This window comes from Dermochelys coriacea, chromosome 10 (assembly GCF_009764565.3).
Source record: "Dermochelys coriacea isolate rDerCor1 chromosome 10, rDerCor1.pri.v4, whole genome shotgun sequence".
Lineage (NCBI taxonomy): Eukaryota > Metazoa > Chordata > Testudines > Dermochelyidae > Dermochelys > Dermochelys coriacea.
The window spans coordinates 22398390-22421500 of NC_050077.1; the positions used below are offsets into that span (position 1 = coordinate 22398390).

Genomic DNA, 23111 nt, shown 5'->3' on the forward strand with positions numbered 1-23111 from the left:
AGCCACTTATTTAATTGTGAACCACTACCATAAAAAAAATCTAAAAAAAACATCATGTTCTTATAGGACTAATAAACAATATGTATACATTGATTAATCAAATAAAAACTTTATAAAAACTAGTCTGTAAACACAGTAACCAGCAATGTAACATTTATATATGAAAAATAGGCCTAAAATCCTCAAACATATCTAGATGTCCTTGGAGTTGATATGTAATACATTCTTCAGGATACATGCATTCATGCTCTTAATCCATGGAAGGTACAGATTCCTTTGTCCATTTCATTATAAATATTCTTGATACTGATTACATTACTCCTGCAAGCCTTCTTACATGACAACTTAATATAACTAACATCTAAACTATTTAAAATGAAAACATCTGAATTAAATAAACTAAGCACATCTAGCAAATCTTCCATAAATTTGATAACTTCAGACCAAACTTTGCAAGCTTTCTACATTTCTAAGCCATGTGCATAAAACTGGACCTCTCTCTGTACCACCACATTAGCGCTTCTGATTCCAAAAACTTGTTTACATACACCCTCTTCGCTGTTATATTTGGAGAGCAGTGTGTGCACTTACAATGCAGTAAGTAGAAGGGATAAAAAGAATCTGGTGATCAAACATATAAAAACGAAACCTTTGCAGCTCTTTCACATTCTTCAGTAGCCGTCTAGGGAAAGCCAAGAGGAGTCCCACAGCAGAAAGACTCAAAGAAAAGCAGTCAAGGATTCTGACTAGACAAAGCAAAGGCCACAGAACACACTAATAGATTAAATACTTGTACTAAGCAGATGTGATAAGTGATTGAAACCCTCTGGATGTCCCCATACATTGTAATAACCATTCTTTCTCTCTCTCTCAACCTTGTCCATTTTCTTCTCAGAGAAATTCAAACAGTTGGGTAAAATCTAACCCTTTACATCATTTGTCTTTTATTTCAAAAATATTTTTTTCCACCTACCATATACATTCACAGTACTGCTTTGGTCCTTACCACAATGTCCAGTGTCTGGAATTTTACAATACATACCAAGCTACTGGACTTTTAATTTTCAAGTCAATCTTTTAGGCTGAGGATTAAGGGGCCTACTCATGAAATAACAGTTACTCGTGTGACATTCCATTCCATATTCCTTATGAAAATATGCTTATTAATATGACATAACTGAGACGTACTTTATACAAGATGGCTCGTGTAAGATATCATTGGAAAGGTTCTGATTTACTGAATGTGATTATCCAATTTGTATGCCTGTATCATTTCTGTATCTGAAGTTAGGAATATTAACTATGTATATGTATTTCAAATGTGTTACTTTGGGTGTCAACCCCACCCAGCTCTTCAGGTACAACAATGGAAAACCCAGACAGGACTAATGGGCTATTAGCAGAAACAACAGACTGTGAAAGAGCAGCTGCCTTTCAAGACTTTCTGTAACCTGCCTGTAACAATATCTAGGGTGAGAAATACTATTTGTAACCAATTTCTTTAGTTAAACTAGCTTAGTTTGCATGTTTGGTTTCACTTGCTTAGTAATCTGCTTTGTTCTGTTTGCTACCCCTTTTATCACTTAAAATCTGCCTTTTGTAGTTAATAAAATTTGTTTTGTTTATAATATAACCCAGTTTCTGTAATTTCTAACTGGGGGAAGGGGGCAAGAACTTGTGCATACCTTTCTCCATACTGAGGGAGGCGGCAGATTTCATAATATAACTTTGGGTCTGCACTCCAAGGGAGGTGGGCACCTGAGAGCTGAAGCAAATCCCTTAAACTGAGTCTTCCCAGAGCTGATTTGCAGCTGGGTGTGGCCCTACGTGTGTGTGTGTTAGAGGAGGCTTTAATAGCCTGGCTCAGCAAGAGAGGTTAAAGGGGGCCCATGCTGGCAGAACAGGTAGACTCTGTGGTATCTCAGCACATCAGGTGGCTTCCCAAAGGGGCCAACCCATCACAGTTTACTATAACAATATTTTTTCTACAAATCATAAAATAAGGCACAGAAACCATACTCCTCACTTAATTTATTATGTCCATTAGTTTTCTGCTCATCCTTTGTTTGGACACTTGCCATATACTGACCTCACAGAGTACAAAACTAAATGAACTGGCATAGGTGGAATTATACAACAGACCTTCTCTATGGGATGGTACATAAACCACCGCATGTCATTCACTCACAATTTCAGGTTTTTTGCTCATTGTTTCTCTACTATTTAAACAGGAAGAAATTCAGTTACTGGAGAGTAATTTCCCAACAAATTAGGAGAAATATGAAATCCTACAACTGTATTAAAAATTACTAAAAAACACATCAGGAAATTGCGGATAGATGGGAGAAATATCTCCTCCTAATTCTTTATAATGTACCAGATACATTAGTCCTAATTATTATCCATACCAGTCAAAATCCTGTAAGATGCTGAGCATCCTCAACTCAAATCTGAACGTTAAAAGTACTCAGCACATTTCAGGAGCATAAGCACTAAGCACTGTGCAGGAACATAATGTTATAGGTAAGTAAGAATGAATAAAGTGTGCCTAACAAATAGGACCATGTCCTATAGAACTAAAACTAGAGTTGAGAACTCCTGGACGACCCATCACTCTCACAGATCTTGGGAGACAGGCCAGTCCTTGCTTACAGACAGCCCCCCAATCTGAAGCAAATACTCACCAGCAACCACCCCACCCCCCACTGTTCCTCAGATATTCTTGTTAACTGCTGGAAATAGCCTACCTTGCTTGTCACCATGAAAGCTTTTCCTCCTTTCCCCCCCCCCCCCCCCGCCGCTGCTGGTGATGGCTTATCTTAAGTGATCACTCTCCTTACAGTGTGTATGATAAACCCATTGTTTCATGTTCTCTGTGTGTGTATATCAATCCCCCCTCTGTATTTTCCACCAAATGCATCCGATGAAGTGAGCTGTAGCTCACGAAAGCTTATGCTCTAATAAATTTGTTAGTCTCTAAGGTGCCACAAGTACTCCTTTTCTTTTTGCGAATACAGACTAACACGGCTGCTACTCTGAAACCTGGAACAATACAGCAGAGAACAAATTAACTGAGATGTGGCTGTACCTGGAATGCTTCATAGAATAGTCAAGTCTTCTGAAGAATTTGAAGAAAGAGGAAAAACAAGCAGTTTCCAAGGCTGCATTAAAGAAGTGACAAAATAAATGAAATGTTGGCAAAGGAAAAAGAGCCTTGATTTATTCTGAGAATTCGACAACGTGGTGTTAAAAACCCTACCCTTTGTTACCACACCAGGGTAATTGCCCCAGTTATAGCAATGATGAAAAATTTTGAGACAAAAATTTTAGTGTAGATGCAGCCACTAAGCAGTCAAAAATCTGCATGGAGCACAGAGTGCAGGAGGCATGGGGGCAGAAATGAGTACAGAGGTGTAAATATGAAGTATGCAAAGTCTTGAAGGTGAAGACAAAAAGCTTGAATAGAATGCACAAAGAGTATAAGTCCATGAAATAATTTTAGAAGAGGAATACATAGTTCTACTGGTCAGAGGAAGATGATCTTAGTAGCAGTGTCTTAGTTGCACTGAAATGGGGATACACTGAACGCTTTAGTAAAAGTTAACCAGAGTGGCCCCATTGACTTAAACAGAGAAGAAGGGGTGGAACTCAAATAAGAACTTGGCCCACGGAATACACTATTTTTGTAAATTATTTGAGGAGGAGTAATCTGTACATATGTCCTTCACTGGATATCCCTCCTACACAGGAAATGATAGATGCAGTTGAAGCATGCAATCTGATTTCTTTTTTTTTAAGCCTTCATCAATTTTTAAGCCTTCATCAGATGTTTATTAGCATGCCAGTAAATACCTACATCTAGTTGGGCAACCCTGGTATACACCAGCTTCTGCCAGAATAACAGGCCCCAAGACCATCAAGGTCAATAAACATATCAAGGGGGTGACTTGTGTTCAAACAAAGCATCCTCAGCATTCCTTCCCTGGCAGAGTGCTGACTAGGGAAAGGGCATTGCTAAGGGTGCCCATGTTACACTGATTCAGGACATTGCTGCTATAGTCTCCATCAGCCATTTCTGGAGGTAAATGTCCCTTCTGATGAAGTAAGCACCAGCTAGAGTAAACTGAAATGCTGTATGGGGCTAACTGATGCCCTTCACCTGCCATGTGCGAATCTAGTATATTGGTTAAATTATGGAATGGCATGTCTGCATCAGATGATTACTTAGACTGTAAGCTCTTTGAGATAGCCCCGCAAGGATACAAAATTTATATCTGCATCTGATCCACAAAAATGGTCTGTGGATATCCACAGATTTGCAGGATTCTATGTCTTATTGTTCTGTGTTTGTGTAGTGCCTAGCACAATGGGATCCTGGTCCATGACTATGGGTCCTAGGTGTTACAGTAATACATATAAATAACAATACACATGCATAGACTGTAATGGGGGAGGCAAAGGATTGGCTAATGTGTGTCTACATGCCCAAGTTCTAACAACGCCCTGCCTGTATATCAACTCCACGGACCCTGTATGATTCATTTACATATTTGTCCTGCAGTATTTCATATTGCTCTAGGAAGACAATAAAATAAAGGGGAGAATAAACACAACCAGCATAGCCTAAGATGACATACAAGTCAACAGACCAACTGGAGAAAGCAACAAAAAAACCCGAAGACTGAACACTTCTTTTCATAAATCTTCTGCCAGTGAGAGCTACTGATCCTCAGTCACCTATAAGAAAATAACAGAAGCAACAGACCAAACAAACTCACAGTCCAAAGCATAAATATATACTTAAAGCATCCACAGCTAAATGCTAAGATGCATGTGGTAAAGTTGGCAATAGCATCCTATGTATACTATAAGTTGTGGATTAAAATGAATTAAGGATAAAACATGAAATAGAAAAAATCAAAGCTACAATACATCAATGTCAGGATGAATATGCTTTAGAGTCAGATGGACTCAAAGAACATGTTTGCATACAGGATCGTAAAACTAATGCCTTGAAGCTTTGAGACACTCAAGATTCTTGTCTACCCTAGTCACTGGCTACTGCAATGTGCCATGATGCCTTGCCCACCACTGAGATGGTGAGATAAAGGTGGATAGAGATGGAGTATCTTAAAAACCAGGCTGTTTATAACACTGACAGGCACATTATCTCACATATAGTCCAGTTTCCAAATGTGCCTGGAGATACTGACTTACAGAGTCTTCTCCAATCTACAGTCAATAGATTTTTTTTCAAACAAAGGTGTCCCTTCAGGCCCCTATTCATATGTTCCTTCTCTCCCTTGCCTGCCTTTCACGTTGTCCTTTAAACATCTCCTTCTCCCCGTGTGCTGTCTTTATAAGCACTGACTGAGAAGCAGAACAACTTGCATTATAAAGACAGGTTTCAGAGTAGCAGCCATGTTAGTCTGTATTCGCAAAAAGAAAAGGAGTACTTGTGGCACCTTAGAGACTAACAAATTTATTAGAGCATAAGCTTTCGTGAGCTACAGCTCACTTCATCTGAGCTGTAGCTCACGAAAGCTTAAGCTCTAATAAATTTGTTAGTCTCTAAGGTGCCACAAGTACTCCTTTTCTTTCTGCATTATAAGGTGTCCCTTCCCATGCTTTGTTGAGAGGAAATTGACAAATAGGCTTCCTTTCCTCCTCTGAAGTGGAGAAATCCTGCTTTGCCCTGAGTCCATTGTCCAGGTAATCTCCCTGGACCTATTTAAATTCCTCCTGAAACCAAGACTAGGGGAAAAGGGGAGACCTGACTCATCCTTCTATCAAGGTACAGGGCCCTAACAAATACAGAGAATAATTTCTCCTTTTTAAACAGGTTTCAGAGTAGCAGCCGTGTTAGTCTATATTCTCAAAAAAGAAAAGGAGTACTTGTAGCACCTTAGAGACTAACAAATTTATTTGAGTGTAAGCTTTCGTGAGCTACAGCTCACTTCACCGAACGCATCCGATGAAGTGAGCTGTAGCTCACGAAAGCTTATGCTCAAATAAATTTGTTAGTCGCTAAGATGCCACAAGTACTCCTTTTCCTTTTTAAACAGCACATAGTATTTTCTTCCCCTAGGCTTTTTTCTAATTTCCAGTGACAGTTTGCTCTGTAACCAAGTTATAGTTGAAATGGTACTAAAAGCAGCCAGATTTCAATACAGTTATTGTTTGCAGTATTCTAATGAGGTTGGCAAGTAAAACCATGCTAGAATCGTATTACCATGATGTTACTAGCAGTTTTGACTGCTGTACTGACATATCTAAATGTTATCTTTCCTTTTTAATGTATTCATGTACCGTGAAGAGGAGAGGAAGAAAGGCAGTCTGCTTGTTGGAACAAAAGAAAGGCAGAGTCCATTTGGGAAGTGCTCAGATACTATATTGAGAGTGTCAGATAAGAAAATAAAATGTATTCAAAGAATTATTCTGTATCTGCAGGTTTCAGAGTAGCAGCCGTGTTAGTCTGTATTCGCAAAAAGAAAAGGAGTACTTGTGGCACCTTAGAGACTAACAAATTTATTAGAGCATTCCTTACAGTCAATATAGGGAATTCTACAAATACTGAAAGGTAACCTTATTTATTTATCAAAGACAAAACTGACAAGTTTGTAAGGGTGATATCAATTGATGGTAGTAGTAAATATTTGTTTGACACCTAACAGAAACTGGAAAGAAGGATTATGATCAACCCCCTCTTAGCTCCTGCTTGGACCATCCCCCTTTGCCCTTATCTTCATCTGTTGCAGCCTGATGGTATCACAGCTCACTGGGATAAGACATCTCTGTCCAGACCCCTTAACTGAGACAGATAGGGGAGCAGGTTACAGAAGCTATTTACCCTTCAAAACTTCTCATTAGATATTATAGAGATTTCTTCTCTTTGGGGACATTATGTGAAATCACCCACACAACAGTAATCCTACAAAAACAAGATATATGAAAAAACAGAGAGAAAATGGAATTAAAACAAAATTATTGGTTTTCTTAACATATCTAGATGTATACTTCTCATAAGTTAAACTAGATAAGGCATTCTCATCTTAATGATAGACAGAGGGAGGAAAAAAAGATGGGATATATATCCCACATGACTAAGGAGTTAATGTGATCCTAAGAGACCATTTATGCCACCTGGCTGCACCTGGAGGGACAGCCAGGCTTAGGGCAAGATGAAGTCCATGTGAGGAGGGGCTGCATAGTAATTATAAAAACAGGATGTTTAGAACAGAAGGAAGCTGTAGGGAAAGGAGAGTCTGCAGTCGCACTCTAGAATTGAAGGCGGTGGTGTGAAGCCCTAGAGGAAAGGGATAAGAACCAATGTAGAACCCTGACAGAAAGGTGTGAGAATCACGGAGCCTGGAGTTAGGGCTGAAGATCTTTTGTGAGGACATTTGGATTATTTGTTGGACTTTGTTACCTAGGAATGGGTGGACTAAGGATATGCCTACGCTGCAATTAGATACCCAAGGCTGGCTATACCAGCTGACTTGGGCTTGTGGGCTTCAGGCTGAGGGGCTGTTTAATTGTGGTGTACAAGCCCAGGCTCTAGGACTCTGAAGTGGGAGAGTCCCAGAGCTCAGGCTGCAGCCTGAGCCTGAATGTCTATTCAAGCAATTAAACAGCCCCTCAGCCCAAGCCCTTTGAACCTGAGTCAGCTGGCATGGGCCAGTTACAGGTGTCTAATGGCAGTGTAGGCATGCTCTAAATGGTGACTTGATGAGAGGGCTCTGTTACAGGAAGAGACACCTCCACAGTGGCAGAGTTACTGTTGGGAGAGGGCACGAGAAAGGAGAGAACCTGCTATGCCGCTCCCAGGTAAGAGGGCAGGGGGGTCAGTGGTTAGTGTACTTTTTCAAATATCTGTAAAGCAAGTTCCTGTTATGAGATTCTCATGTTAGAATCTGCTCCTGTTTCTGTGTCTGGACTCCTTCATTCAACCAACCCAATAAACCCCACCCTTTCCAACTTCTTAATCAAGGGCAGCCCACCCACCACAAAGCAGTTTGCTCTACTTATTTACACACACAATAGAGATATGTGGCCTCTACTCCTGTTTTGAAGTGGAGTAGATCAAAGTGCATTACAGAACTTTCAGTGTACACCAGCAGGGTCAAGATTTGAACTTAGTGAGCAACAGGGTAGATTTACACTTGAACTTGCTGCTAATTAAGTGTTTGTGTACAGATAGCCGATGAGGATACAAAGACCTGTGAACAATTACTGTTAGCTTCCCCTCATATGCTCAATAACTGAGCTTAAATACTGCCTTTCACAGACACCAAAGGCTGCTTGTAGCCATTTTAATTCATACTCTTTGGTCAATCTCCCCCACGTAGATTTTTTTTTTGCCTTTGTCATCAACTATGAATTATGGCTGGAGGTCTAAACCCTCTGTTGCAATGATGCATGCCAAATACAGTTGGGGGAAGCTTTATTTGAAACAGAAACATAAATGCAAAGAAGTTCCTGCTTCTGTATTAGGGGCCAAACGCAACAGGACTCCCCTGAACCAAAGTGTAACAGGATGGGGTGGGGGGAGGGAGGGAAGGAAGGTGACTTGTTTCAGCCAAACACCGAAAAAGAAGAGGTACCTCCAACTGCAGAATTCACATCAAGCATTGAAACTGGATTTATTTGTATCCCTATGGTACAGCAAGTAAAACCTATTGGAAAATGCTATGATGCAAACCCAGAGATCTTGAGTTTGAGAGGCAAAAGATTCGTACACAAGCCTGGCTGCAGCTGTCTTGGGAACTAGGCTCACTGAAAGCTTCTAAGAAATAGAGAAAGAATACAAGAGAAAACAAGTGTCACCAAATGCTTTATATATACAATTACAGATTTTTGTAGAAATTCATCAATATTTGCCAAACATACTTTAATTTTACTGGAAGAGGCTATATTTAGTAGTTTTCTATGTAGCATCTTTTTCCCCCCCTAAAGCCACACTTCCTCAAGTAGGTTCACGGCTTATTCTTGCTGTCTGACCTGATCATCTCATGCTGGTGAGGTATCACTGTAATTGTTGCAGTGACAGGTGGTGATGAAGGGCTGTTTTCTCTCTGACATTTCCACCACAACCCTTAAATGCTGTTTTTTATGAAGTGGAGTCAATGCCCCTTTGAAAGTCCTTAAAGGAGAAACTTAATAAATCAGCACACTTGTTATAACACTGCATTAATCTACTCAGGTATTATATACAAACATATTTTTTAATTAATTTGCTTCAGTTGTGTTTGCACTCCTTTTGGGCAATATTTCATATTCTAGCAAACAAATGCAGGGAGGATTGTTTACTGAAAAAGCAAATCTTAAGTGAATGCTGCAAAATATTAATGGAAAAGCAAATTTCACAAGCATTTGCACTTGAAATCTGAGCATTACAAAAATCATGCTGTTGTTTCTATTCCTGTGTGTCCAAAGTTCAAATTTTGAATAGCAAATATTCACAACAAACTGCTTATGAGCAAGCTACAATTATTTGCAAGAAACATCTTCACAGGCAACCTTAATTCTACATTTCCTAACTTTTGAGTGCTTGACTTTGCAATCTTAATGTTCATTTATCAGAGTTTTTGTGTGATATGAATACACAATTATAGAAAAAAGTTAGAACAGCTTCAGATGACAAGTGTTCATTAAACACTTTCTCTGCTAGTCTATACATATAGTGTTCCTGTAGCCTATCAATATATTGAAATAACTGTATATAAATATGTGCATTCTGCAATACAGTATGTGTATGCTAGGTGGACATTCTTAGACTGTTTTACAGTAGTCAATTAACAATTACTATTTCATGGTTTATATTCTTTCTGAACAGCATTAACAATTATTGACAGAGCCACTTGGAACAGGATTTCCTTTAATGACACTTTATTGTAAAGCTTCCTAGACATTATACACTACACATTCTCTTGAAGGTAATAGTACAAATAAGGGAGACTTCTTGTTAGCAAGAGGCAGAAAAAATGCCATTCTTAAACAGCAGAGAACATTTAAAGAGCCACATGTGGAACAAATGCCTTGTCGACCCCAGCAAGCTGTGGGAAAAGGTTATTAAATGTCCTCTGGACAGCTTAACAGGTACAGAACTTTCCTATCATCAGTGAGACTCCGCTCCTAAGTGACAAGATTCAATGCGTTCAGTTCAATCTTTTGAGAGATATTAAGTCACAATCAAACAAGTTGATCATATTAAAAAACAGACTCAGACCAACAAAAGCCAAGAAATTCAGAGTGAAGCATTAATTTCTTGGCAAACAAACAATCCTTTAACCTTTGTGCCTAGACATCAGATGCTAAACGGAGGCATTCATGAAATCATGAATGCTTATGCAGGAACAATTGTTAAAACATGTATTCTTGATTTGATTTAGAGCTGTTACAACCTGTCCTTGTGTGAGTCCATAATAGGAATCTTAGTATTATTTTAATTTATATTGCAGTAGCATCTATAGGCCCCAAACAAGGATCGGGGCCCATTGTGCCAAACATCACCCCGTCTCACTACTCCCACCCCGAAATGATGGTCTCAAAGAGCATAAGTCACATTTGTCTCTATCTAACAGTCATTCTATAAATCAATAATGGTAAGAAAAGCAATAATTTGCTTATAGAGGAAATGTATATATTTAACAAGCTATGCAAGTGTAATTCTATATTCTTAGGAGCTGATATGTAAGCATAAATAATGGAAATTAGGTACTTAAATATTTATTAATTTAAATATGAAATATAGTACGGTCCAATAAATGAAACACTTTCATTCTCAAAAGCAATGATGTTTTTTAATTACAGGAGCACAAAACAGTGTCTTGGAAAGAAAACTGATAAACTTTTAGAGTCTATTTTCTATGTCCTTGGCGTGTGTGTGGTCATTACCCCTGTGCAATTTGGACAAAATACTACCAAATTAAAATTCTTCTTCTAAAAACCATCCCCTATAAATTAAAAAACCCTAATACACGCATTGTATATATGTGTCCCTCCTAGAATTTTGTTGGGCAAGGTTCAGCAGAGAGTAAATTCTTATGACAGAACTATACACTCCTCCCAGCTAAGAGTTTATAAGGTAAACACCAAGACTGCTTAACTATACTGCAGTGAACAACTCAATAATTAATCGCAAGTAATAATCATTAATTAGTCACATAAGGCATTTTAATATAGTGTGGGATGATGCGGCCTCTGGGAGGTCAGCACTAAACTAACATGAATGTTGATTTACTCCTCTTTGATTGTTTCTCTGACTCCTTTCAGCATTTTGAAGTTGTAAAGCAATATACAAGTACTAAGTATTATTATTATTTATTATTTATTATTATTCTGAAGGGTGACAGGGATCAGTGAGCTCAAGCTAAAGATATGGCAGTAAGGTCTTGAGAAGATTAACATTTTAAGGCTACCTGCACGGTAACATACAAAGACGATTCATACTTAATACTGCTACTGTACCATCTTTTACCACTCATGAACACAAGGAAAATCCAGTGAGAAAGTATTTATTGTACGCTGCATAAGACTTATAACCAGTAAAGAAAGTGTAGGGCTAGATTTTCCAGTGCAACGGGGCTGTATTGAACCACACTGTTGGCATATTATGCTCCTAAAAGCCACCATAACCAGATATGGGAGGATCAGTCCAACTAATAACAGTGGGAATTCACTACACTTGCTGATCACTGGCCAAAAGCTCAGCACAGAGTGGGCTCAAGATTAGGGGAGCATAAAGGCCACCTTTGCATGGCCCTCTTAGGCCACACTCCGCTCTCACTGGCTGCAGTCAAGGATCTAGGCCATAATGTTGAAAAGTTCTAACTCGTGCACAATTTAATACTTTTTACTCAAATCTGTAATAAATATTCTATATACAATATTTTCTTAAGGTGCAATAATAAAACCAGCAAATCTGATTCCATCATAGATTTGTAGTTCCATGCTGTTTTTTAACAAAAATCGGCTACATTTAGTCAGGCCTGATAGGATTTAACCAGTGAAGAAAATGTAGAAATCTGAAACATGTCACGTGAGACTGAAGCTCAGAAACCTGTGAAATTGAAGCTTCAGACACGTACTGTACATCTATTGCAAATGAAGCATATGCATTCGGTAAAGCTTAGTATGCAGGACTATACTTGCAAGACAAAGGCTGACCTATAATAAGATTGCACTGTCATAAATACAGTTTCAATGGGAATAAAATATGTATATTAAACACAGGGAAAGTTAAAATTAATTTCAAAATATACATTGGCAGGTAAATGGATTAGAAGCCCTAGTAGGTCTTTTTGCATCTCTAATTTCTGTGATTCTATTAAATTACACTTAAGAGAGAAGAACTGTACTAGGGTCAGGAGAGTTGAATACTTAGATAAGAAACATCCAAGGAACACTAGTATTGCAGGAAGTGGTGCTGGTAATTTAGCAGCTTTATCCTCCCACTCAGTCAGTACTAAACTAATATTCCATCATAATTGTAGGAAGTAGTATACAGCTGAAGGTACTGTTTTTTCCCCCATAACATATAAAATCACTGGTAGTCATTAAGGCTAGATCCTCAAAGGTATTTAGGGGCCTATCTCTTATTGAAATCAATGGGGGTTAGGAGCCTAAATACCTTTTAGGATCTGAGCATAAGGACCTCATCCAAAGTCTAGTGGATTCAATGAAAATATTCCCATTGATTTCAAAGATCTTTGGATCAGTCCCTAAAAATTCAATGGCACTATTGTGAGAGTATGAGCACAGGCCAAATTCCACTCTGCTGATTACATCCTGTCAACCAACATCAATTCTGCAGTTTCTACTCATTGCATTTTTCTTAGCCTCCTAAACTATTGTATACTATTGCTTTGCACTATTTAAAAGCTGCTACATTACACTGCAGAAATGGCTCCATTTCTGTGGAAATGATCCCTGTCCAAAGTTTGTATATTTTGCAAAAGCATGAGAAGCCTTTTGTCAAGATGAAAAGCATTGCATTCAGTAAATGTAAGATTTGTATGATTTCTAAGTGACTGTAAATAACCAAGGAAAATAAAAGAAACTGGTATATTTCTAAATAAAAAAAGATTAGATCACAAAATAGAAACATAATCTGAATGCTAAGAGGAGAGATAATGAAGAGTCAGGATCAGAAAACAACAATGCTGCATAGAATTACTGTAGTCTTGAGGATAATGACAAGATACAATTCAGTATTCAATTCATCAAATGCGTACAGCATCAGACTTAAATGACTGAAATACAATCAGTGATATATTAATACTTATATCATCAAGAAAGAAAAAAATATAAGATTATAAATATACAGTATGCATATGAAAGCCTTTCTGCTTTGGAATTCACTCCCCGCCCCCTTCCCCCAATTGTCCTTCTCTTTGAAATAGACCAAATCTGTCAACATTCCTGGCATGCTGCTAAGCCTATATGTTTGTGTGGGCATTTGTGGAGGACTGAGACAGTTGGAATGGGTATGTTGGTGGCAATGTAAGCCATGGGAGATTCTGATTTGTAATAAGTTTTCCAACTAGTAGTTGGTATGTAATAGGGAAGGAAGAAATATGCTGCTCTTTTCATTGTGTAATAATTTTTGAATTGTGTTTTCCAATTAATATCAAGGGCATCTAGAATCCTACCTAGGCTTAACAGGGGACTATATTGCCCCAAAGGGAATGAGTGAGGAGGCAGGAATGATACCATAATTTCTGAAGCATAATCCTTTGTGGTAGTACACACACACCTTGTCAAGATGGCACTGAACTGGCTCATCACGAGTGTCTAAATGGCACAATCTAACCCTAAATGCAAAAGGTAGTGTGCTGGCTTTCAAATACCAGATCTGACTTTAATGGATGTACGCTAATGTTACTGGAGTTAGAATCTATCCCCATTGGGTGGAGCATGTTAAAGACGACCAAAGGGGGAGGAAAAAACAAAGAGAGTCCCCAACATACACAGTCTTTGATGATTGGTAAGAGGGGACAAGGGCAGGAGATTTCTCCTGCAATGACTTAGGAATTCAGTTAAATTCCTTAGACAATGAAACACACCAAAGACTGACTCTTTCTCACTCTTCGATAATTAATTCCACCATTTATTTGATAGAGAGGCAAGTGAGAAGCTTTAATGGAAACAAGAATGGGCACTTAAATTACTGTAAAATTCCATGTGAATGGTGCATCTAATTTTAATTAGACAATTCATTTTCCCTCGTATTAAGAAACATGAAAAGCTGTTCTGGATGTTAAGATGTCTACAAAAAAAGTGACCTTGCTAATGCAGAGAGAGAGAGACTGTAAACTATTCACAGTTTTTCTCCAATAGGCTGGGAAGAAAGAGAGATATTATTGTATCTATTTTAAAATACTTGGGAGATGGTCAGATACTGCAGTGTTGAAGGCCATAGGCATATAAGTACACTGACAGGCTGACAAATAAGATAAGAGAGAACATGCAACAAATTGGTTAATTTATTGAATGAGAATTGTTTGAATTGCTGAATTTCTTTTTTTGCCAAAAAAGGAAGGCATTGCCTACTTCCAAATCAGCAAGTCAACAAAGGGGGCTTAAGGCTTTTATTTAGCTCTCAATTGTTACAGTAAAACTTAGAATATACAATAAGGCATCTTCTCATTGTGTTTAACCATAAAGGAGATTTAATTAAAAGAAACGGTATTTTGTATTTGCTATTTAGCTATGAAGAACAAATGTATGCAGTGTTCTCTCCACCCCAGTCCTTTTTGTCTTGCTCCTATATGTCTGTAGATATAGATTAAGTAGGATTTGTTTTTTCCCTGTAGGTTTTCCCTTCCAGATTGAAAATCTCTAACAGTTTTTGTTAGTCAGACTTTTTATTTTATATTGTAACATCATTCAAGTGCCTAGAGGCACTTTACTTCTTTCTGCTTTTCACCTGTAAACTGTAAATATGAAGGGTTCCATTTCCAAGTTCTCTAGCTTGTTTTGGGCAATGTAATCGTTGCTCTGGTTGAGCAATGTAATCATCATTGTAAATGATTTTACAGACAAAAGTTGTGAAAATCAGACTTGGCTTTTCACCCATTCAGTGTGGGTCAAAGTTTATGTTTGCACGTTATTCTCTTTTTATCAGCTTCCCTTTCAAACATGTACTTTAAACAGTTAACTTAACTTGTTTAAGGTTTAACCCCAAGATGATCAGCAAAAATGGCAGTCACAAACACATGAATGCTGATGGATTATGGTGTTTTATCAGCAAAAACAGCTTTCAAGAACTTACTGTTACAGTATTTATTAGAGATGGGCCAAACCAAACCCCAGACCCTCTCACTCCTGAATTTTGGGGCAGTTTGGATCTGCAGCAAACTTTGTGGCATAGATTTTTCTTTAGATGTCTTTTACATCCTGAGATTTAAGTGCCAAGACATTAATCTAATCATGCAGTCAAAATGAAAAGCTATAACTTCCTGGTTCCCTTCAACCATATACCATCTGCATGAAATGTAGTGTGCCTTACACGATTACAAGCAAAAAATGTTTCAATACACACTGATGTATAACTTGAGGTATTTTTAAAAAAATGTTATGATAGTAAAGTATATATTTTTCTAATTCACACTTTTAAATGCTTTATTGTATTTAATCATTTTTCAATTTTTGAAATTTATAAGGGTTCATGTGATATTTCACAAAGACTTTGAACTAAGTGTGAGCTAACAGTCAGACATATAACAAGTAAAGGAGAATTTTAAATTAAATCTATTTAATCAGACAAAATTTTGAAATTCCACACCAAACCCTCAGTACTATAAAACAAAATAAATCCGCCAATGACAAGGCCTTCAAGTTATTAGAGAAACTTTCTTGTAAGCAATTAATGGAATCTGGATGATCCTTCTGCTCTTCTTTGAAGATATACCAGAAAACAAAGAGAAAAGAAAACTTGTAGGGTGAGAGGTAGCAATAGCAAAAGTTGTTCTTTCAAGCCTCCACTCAAATATGTAGTTAGGATAACATCCTTTCATCCACAGATCATTATAAAATAAGGATCAGTCATTATTTTGAACAACAGAAATAGTCCTAGGTAAGTACATGTGTGTAAATGAATTTACCCTTATTGTGTCAGGAAATAGGTCAACTGTGACCCACTGCTCAGTACCACAATTGTCTACTTTCAGATACTCTAAATGTATATTTTATTAAATGCTAAATGTGATATTGTAAGTAGCAAAACAACACATCCTGAGTACTGTGAAGTTTTCTCCCCTAAAAGAGAAATTTACAAAATTTAAATAACTTCAACATATAATTATAATTTAATTAATAACATTTGGAAATTGAATTAAAGTCCTGTATTATATTTTCCAGCTTTACGTGTATAAGGATTTTAGACTCAGATTCTTCTTCTTCTTCTGAATATGTCTTGTTTCAAGGGTCATATTAAATTGTATATAGCACATGTAAAAATATGGAATTTGCCTTTGCCACATTAATGTATCTGGTGTTCCTGACTCATACATAATATGAAATGATTGTGTCCAGACAAGGTCAGAAGCTGGAATTTATATAAGATTTGAAATAAAACAGCTGCTGACCATGTGATCAACTGTTCTTCTGTACAATTCCCTAATGTGTTACTTAATTCTCACCTCCCAAATTCCAATCTACTTTGATGCCCGTATATATTCTTTCCTCACACAAAAGAAAAGCACTCTAGGTGAAGAGCATAAATGTGAAGAGCACCACAAATTGAACTCAATTACTATACAGACATTTGTAAATTTAAGACCTGTGTGTATTTTGCAAACTGTGAAGAAGTCGGGTAAATTTCAGGGGGAAACCTCCCCCTCCCCCTGATATCACTCCTGTAAGGTTTTAATGAACAGAGACCATGGCTTTTGTTAAAAGCTGGCATTTCTGAAAACATATACAAACAGGTGCTTGTGTATACATATTGCTGCTCATGTGACTGGACTCTCCCTCTGGATGCATCTTGTGTTCCGCACTAGCAGTCGGGCTGCCGCTGTACCACTCGAAAGCCATACTCAGCTTTGGTAATTATCAAGGGTTGGGGGTGTTTTACTAACCTGTTGCAGACGTGTGTAAGTGCTTGAGACTAAGTAAAGTTTAGCTTTAAGTGAAAGCACTCTTGTGTTGTCCTGTTTGTGCTAGCCATCTATCGGTTGGATGGTTGTGTCTCCCCTGATTTTATTTCCTGACACCACCTCGCATAGAGTAAAAGTTACCAATGGATGCCGGGGGGTGCTTGACCCCCAGCTCTGCTTCAGGCCTTGCCCCCACTCCACCCCTTCCCCCAAGGCCCCACTGTGCCCTGCCTCTTCCCAACCAGTTTTGCCCTCTCCCCAGAGCGTGCCTCCTCCCACCTCCTCCCCAGAGCCTCCTGAATGCCATGAAACAGCTGATCTGCAGTGGGCGGGAAGCACAGGGAGGGAGAGGGAGGTGCTGATCTGCGGGGCCCACTGGCAGGTGGGAGGCACCAAGAGGAAGCTGACAGGGGTGCTGCCAGTGGGTGCTCAGTAACAATCTTCCCCCCCCATGGGTGCTCCAGCCCTGGGGCACCCACTAAGTCAATGCCTATGAATGCTGCAGATAAATGATAAAGAGGATGTGAGGTGAACTCATTTGTAAACAGGCAAGTGTCTTGTCTTTCTGGGTTGCAAATCAAACGGTCAGTGACCAGAGCAGGGCTGTCATTAGGGCATGGCAAGCAGGGCAATTGCCTGAGGCCTAACACCATAGGGGACCATAAAAAACTAAATTGTATGCTTCAGTCCTGACTTACCTCAGTGGGCCACCCAGCATGTGGGTCAGTGTCAACACCTCCGTGACCAGTGCTGGCTCCGCCCCAGAGTCCATCGCACATGCCTTCCATGGGGGCCTACTCCTTAGTTTCTGCCCTGGGCCCTAGCGAGTCTAATGGCAACCCTAGACCAGATGCATCATTCAAAGACATTTTGTTGAGAGCAGGCCACATTTACAAGACTGTGTGCATTTCTAAAGTGTGACCACTTATGCCCTTCTTTGATTTGCATGTAGACTATCAAGCTCTCATTGGAGCAGGCCCAGGGTCCATTCTCATTTCATCTGAATCAATCAGTGCATCCCTAATTTACACACAATCCCATAAATTTTGTTCATGTTGAAGACATATTTGCCTCGTTCCTATCCATTATGTGATTTGTTTTCCCAACGGTGTATTTAATTCTATATTAGTGATTCCTGTCTTCAGTATTTATAAGAATCTGTAAACCATCAGCTCTTTATGAAACTTATCTGGAATCCTCTACACAATAATAAAGTAGGGCAGTAATAAAGATGGGTAAACCAAAAGGGACTTGAAAAGATTAGTTAGTCTTTTACTTGTTCAAATTATGGCACTGAATTTAAAATTGTGGATTATGAAGGGAACAAATGTACACTGTCTGGTGGGCAGGACTCTGTGCTATCTTATGCTCTGTGCAAGGCCACTGATTCTATTATAGTTTGTAAAACGGTAACATTAAGGTATCTGCCTACTGAATTCAGAATTCTGACAGTCAACTCCGCTGATTGACAAATTTAATTCTGAGTACAGTTTTTAAAAGATGATACTGCCTTTACAATTAATAGCCACTGAAGTCCCTACTATAGTCTACCAGTTTCTCAGAATGTTGATTAGAGATGACAAGCTAGTTTTAAGGGTTATGAAATCCATGTTGGACCTGAAATCTAACAAAGTTCATGATCATAAATATCAGACACACACCATTAACCAAGTAATGACACATTTTTTGTTGTAAAACTAGACTAACAGAAGAAAGGGAGGAAGAAGATGGCTAGTATATTATCTCAAAAGTCATTTAGTTTAAGTGCAGCTTTCTAGATTATGCTACGACTAAGTATTTACTGTAATGCTGCCTAGTACAACTGGGATTGAGCCATGAAATTCAGACTTTACAAAACTTGTACAATTAATGAAGTGTTCAAATTGTGGGATTAGGCCAGGCCCCTCTATCCTATGTATCAGAATACACTGCATTTTTTTTAAATAAAGAAAAATTAAAATATTGGCATTTATGTGGCTGAAAGAATTGGCAACAGGGTACAGAAGTTTTCCCACATAGTAAGTTGTTAGTGGGAATTTGTGGTCACTATCTGTTGGCTGTTTGGTGATCTCAGTAAAGTTTCCAAGACATGTCAACAACACAAAAAATCCACAAAACTCTAGATCTGGACATCTTAGCAGAGAGACCCAGGATGGCCATGAGAAAACTGTGGATGGGAGACTTCAGTATCTAAGGCTGTTGATCTAGTGCTTTTCATAAGCACTGAACTTGCACAAAATATGAAAAAAATCATTTTAAAGAGTCAGGGAAAATAGAAATATCCTTTCATGACGAAGTAGATCCCAAAAGAAAACTAAATTAATTATAGCTTAATTATATAGTTATAATTATAGCTTTCAGGTTTGGTTCTGCACTGACTAAAGCTAATAGAAGTCTGATTTCCACAGGACCATAACTGTTCACTTATTTGGTAACTTTTTTTTCATGTGGGAGAAAGGGGGAAGTGGAGAGGAAACAGAAAATAAGACCAGAACAAAGAAGAAAACCAGAAAAAGATTTACTGAAACAAAAGTGAGCTGTAGCTCACGAAAGCTTATGCTCTAATAAATTTGTTAGTCTCTAAGGTGCCACCGGTACTCCTTTTCTTTTTGAAACAAAATAGGATTTCCAGTTTTACCAAACCACTCCCTCTCCCAGCTTGTCAGTCATCCTATCTGAATATCCTTGTGTTTATCTAATGAAGTTAAAAGCAGACATGGAAACAAACAAGGGCCATTTGGGATTTCCAAAATATGGATACAAATTTTGCAGCTTGGATCAGAATACTGAATTTTCATAAATTTAAAAATATGTAACATTTGAAATAACTGAAATATCCAATTTCCCTTAAGGCAGTTGTTCCCAAACTAGGGATGCCACTTGTGGAGAGAAAGTCCCTGGTGAGACTGTTTGTTTACCTGCTGCATCAGCAGGTTCGGCCGATCGCAACTCCCAGTGGCCATGGTTCGCCTCTCCAGGCCAATGGGAGCTGCAGGAAAGCGGCGCAGGCTGAGGGACATGCTGGCTGCTGCTTCCTGCAGTCTCCATGGGCCTGGAGCAGCGAACTACGGCCACTCGGAGCTGCGATCAGCCAAACCTGCGGACGCGGCAGGTAAACCGGCTTGGCCTGGCCCGGCCCGCCAGGGGCTTTCCCTGAACAAGCAGCGCCCTTAGTTTGGGAACCACTGCTCTAAAGGTAACTAGAAATTCTGGATTTTTCTGTTGTTGCATTAAAAGTTGAGAGGTGCATGGATTCAGCAGTGACTGCTGTTTCATGACTTATATGTGATGGAGAATGATATACTAATCAAATATCAATCAAACTATACAAATCAGGTTATAGGACAAAGGCTTTTCACAAAAAAAAAAGCTGCACACTGGATTTTGGACACTTAACATTTCAATTTTTCGCTGGAATACAGTTATTGTTTGAAGCCAGAAATGCTTTCTCTGTGCCAACCCCACCTCTTGTTGGCTTTGTGCACCATCCAGAATTAAAGTACAAGAAAGTCCCACCTCATGAATTAATGGGAACAATACACAAAAAGATTGATAAATTTGGTATGTGTCACACAGTGTTTACACTTAAGATGCAAAAAATTTTAAGTGCGGGGAAAGAGAAATGCCTGCACAGCAGCTCTTTAGGGAATAGCAGGCTGTGAGTTCAACAGATTTCCATTTTGACTGCTGCTAGAAGCACTGTACATACACCCAAGGGGGGGGGGAACGGAGGGGGAGGAACAGTTCTGCTTGCAAATTTGGCATAGCTGAGATTGAGAAAAGCAGCAAATCAAAAACAAGTGTTCAAACAAAACAAAAGAATCAAAATCAAAGCTCTAAATAAGTTTCAAGTAGAGTGGTTTTGATAAACGAATCTATTTAGAAACAATTTTGTTTAAGTTTGTTGGGTAAAATTGTTCAACTGAAATCCTATGTAATGATTTCTAATTGTAAATATCGAAAACAATTCAAGTTAACACATGAATATAGTAAGCTAGTAAACCTCATGTTACAAATGTGAAACTATTTTGGCAACTGTAGGAGCTTTCATAGTTATAACATTTCAAATAGAGTATTTTCCCAGTAGGTGAAACTGACATCTGTTACAATTATGGGGAGAAACACACCCCCCCCCACCACCACCACTCTCTTTTGTTTATAACCTACAAAGTAAAAAAAAAAAAGTGTGTGTGTGTCTCTTTCTTTGTGTTTCAGCCTCCTACGAAGAAATTTTGGATCCATTTCTGACCTAATCTAAAGAGCATAAAAATCCATTCAAGTAACTGAAATTGAACCCGCTTCCACAGATTTTGAGTTTCTCATTATCTCTAATCAGTTTTGTTTCCATACATCTCACCACACTGTTATTAATTTATGCATTCATTTTAGAATTTGAGGATCTACTTATTTATCAGTTCCAAAGATACTAATTTAACTAGTGTGCAAAATTAACATTAAGCTTGAATCCTGAATACACTTGGTCAAGTTTGACCAGCATTAGTAAATAACACTCGTTCATCTACATTTTTCTCCCCTATCTACAAAGTTTTCATTAAAGCTGGAGGTGAAACTTTTTTGCTCTATATGGATTTCTATGAACATTTTGAGATTATCTTGACATTGGTCAACAGCAAAGTGTGTTTCTTGGAAATGGGTAGCTAGGAGCAACTCGTATGGTATTTCCCTACTGGAAGTTAAGATACACTATTGTATGTGGTTTCCCAGAGAGAAGAAGGGTGCTCTGATCTAACGGTTTCTTAAAAAAAGTTTGACCTTTTTTGTCAATTGGTCACATCAAGGAATCACTACTTGGGTTGGGAGAACTTTCTAAAAGTCTCATGATACATAGTTGCAAACACTGTTGGGAAGTACAGCATGTGAGGATGTACCAAAATTATCCCAGTGTTCATTATGGACAATTCTGGAGAGTGGAGATGCTAAACTGCATTAGGAAGAAATGTGCTTGAAAATGGTTGTTTGATACCACACAGTTCAAAGCTCCAGTATACACAAGACCTGAGCAGCAACCCATCATGAACACATCTAAAACACTTGCTGTTTGCCTGAAAAATAACCCAGTGCTCCTGCAAATCACTCCAACTCTCTTCCCCAAACATTCTTTAAAGGAAAACCAACAGTCTTAAATAATAACTTTCCAAACACAGGTGTATCAGATATCCCTCTGTGGCCAAGCTGCAGCCTTTCTAGTTTGCATCTCATCCCAATTCATCTCCAAATGGTGATTAATCTTATTTTCAATGCTGAACTAGTAGTGATGGGATTTCATAAATATCCCAGACACCCTACAGTTCAGCTCAGATGCTACCATTAGACTATTGGTAGTTATTAGCTACCTCCAACAAAGCCTGTAGCATCCTGTCCACTCTCTGATTAGGGGCTCTCAGGACTAATAGACAGGTTTCGGAGTGGCAGCCGTGTTGGTCTGTATTCGCAAAAAGAAAAGGAGTACTTGTGGCACCTTAGAGATTAACAAATTTATTTGAGCATAAACTTTCGTGAGTGGAAAATACAGTGGGGAGATTTATATACACAGAGAACATGAAACGATGGGTGTTGGGAGATTTATAGGGTATGGTAACACCCATTGTTTCATGTTCTGTGTATATAAATCTCCTCACTGTATTTTCCACTGAATGCATCCAATGAAGTGAGCTGTAGCTCACGAAAGCTTATGCTCAAATAAATTTGTTAGTCTCTCAAAGTGCCACAAAAACTCCATTAGCCCTAAAGAAAAGGAGTACATCATACGTACATCTTATGGTGAGTTAAAACATCAGTGCTGCTTTTTATGAGAACAAAATATGTATTCAAAAGCATTCTTTTATGCTAAAATATCAATGTTTTGCATAGAACTGAAGGAAAAAATAGCTTTGAAATTTAATAATCATTTTACTCTGTGTTGAAAGTGAAATTTTATGAGACTTGTTCAATCTTTTCTATCCGCGCTTTCTTTGCCAGGGGAGCTTTGCAACATCATCAGGATTGCTTCCC

At 38.4% G+C, this 23111-nt stretch overlaps 1 long non-coding RNA gene across 1 annotated transcript; it reads left to right on the forward strand.

Moving 5' to 3' along the window:
• Window positions 1-686: 686 nt before the first annotated feature.
• LOC122455995 lies at window positions 687-3198 on the forward strand. The gene is made up of 2 exons (XR_006274582.1): window positions 687-1472; window positions 3018-3198. It is a non-coding gene; the product is annotated as an uncharacterized LOC122455995 (long non-coding RNA).
• The last annotated feature ends 19913 nt before the right edge of the window (window positions 3199-23111 follow it).